At 51.4% G+C, this 1,509-nt stretch overlaps 1 pseudogene; it reads left to right on the top strand.

The window, feature by feature from the left end:
- The first annotated feature begins 668 nt into the window (after positions 1 to 668).
- On the top strand, positions 669 to 786 carry LOC126337109 (5S ribosomal RNA; annotated as a pseudogene).
- The last annotated feature ends 723 nt before the right edge of the window (positions 787 to 1,509 follow it).

The raw sequence follows: 1,509 nt of genomic DNA, 5'->3' as shown, positions 1-1,509 counted from the left end.
CCCCGTGACCTGATTCGGTTTCGACGCGACGCCGGTCCGCGCTACGCGCCCACCCTCACAATCAGCCGCGAGCGCCGGTAAACTAGACACAACTCGCGCCGAATTTATTCCCACGGCGTACCGAATCTGCAAAGGTTTTTGCGCCAGCCTACCGTACGCAGCAACGGCAATGGCAAAAACGGTGCTTGACGCCCGTGGACTTCAGGCGAAGTGTGAATTCCATTGCGAGTGTTTCCGATTAACACACTGGGCCGAGACGCGAATGCTCCCCGAATAGCTCAGATAGTAAGCAGGGATGGGTAAAACTACAACCCAAGAATGATATTAACACAAACGTAGGATACAATCGGCTGAAATGAGATTATTAAGATCTGTCACTAGTTACTGAAAGAGGGATGTTACGTAGTTGTCGTCATCAGTCTGGTTCAGTCTGGTTTGATGCAGCTGTCCCATGCTATTCTATCCTGTGCAATCCACTGCATCTAGGAATAACTACTGCAATCTACATCCTTCTGATCCTGCTTCCTGTGTTCATCTCTTTGTCTCCCTCCACATTTACCTCCAGTACTGAGTTGGTGATCCCTTGATGTCTCAGAACGTGTACTACCAACGATAACTTCTTCTCGTCAAGTCGTGACACAAATTTCTTTCCTTCCCACTGGTTAGATGGCAACGGCCTTGCCGCAGTGGATACACCGGTTCCCGTGAGATCACCGAAGTTAAGCGCTGTCGGGCGTGGTCTGCACTTGAATGGGTGACCATCCAGGCCCCCATGCGCTGTTGCCATTTTTCGGGGTGAATCAGCCTCGTGATGCCAATTGAGGAGCTACTCGACCGTATAGTAGCGGCCTCGGCCACGAATACCATCATAACGACCCGGAGAGCGATGTGCTGACCCCTCGCCCCTCCTATCGGCATCCTCCTCCAAGGATGACACGGCGGTCGGATGGTCCCGGTAGGCCACTCGCGGCCTTACGGCGGAGTGCTTTAGAGTGTGCCACTGGTTAGATAGTCAACCCATCTGCAGTGTTTTTCTGTAGGACCATATTTCAAAGGGTCTTTTCTCCTCTTGTCTAAACTATACAGAAGCACCAAAGAAACTGGCATAGGCATGCGTATTAAAATACAGAGATACGTAAACAGGCAGAATACGGTGCTGCAGTCGGCAACGCCTATATAAGACAACAAGTGTCTGGCGCAGTTGTTAGGTCGGTTACTGCTGCTACAATGGCAGGTTACCAAGATTTAAGTGAGTTTGAACGTGGTATTATATTCAGCGCATGAGCGATGGGACACATCTCCGAAGTAAGCCGGCCGCGGTAGCCGAGCGGTTCTAGGCGCTTCAGTCCGGAACCGCGCGACTGCTAGGGTCACAGGTTTGAATCCTGCCGCGGGCATGGATGTGTGTGATGTCCTTAGGTTAGTTAGGTTTATGTCGTTCTAAGATCTAGGGGACTGATGACCTCCGATATTGTGTCCCGTAGTGCTCAGAGCTATCTCCGAGGTCAT

This window comes from Schistocerca gregaria, chromosome 2 (assembly GCF_023897955.1).
Source record: "Schistocerca gregaria isolate iqSchGreg1 chromosome 2, iqSchGreg1.2, whole genome shotgun sequence".
NCBI lineage: Eukaryota > Metazoa > Arthropoda > Insecta > Orthoptera > Acrididae > Schistocerca > Schistocerca gregaria.
This window is presented reverse-complemented; position numbering and strand designations above follow the sequence as displayed.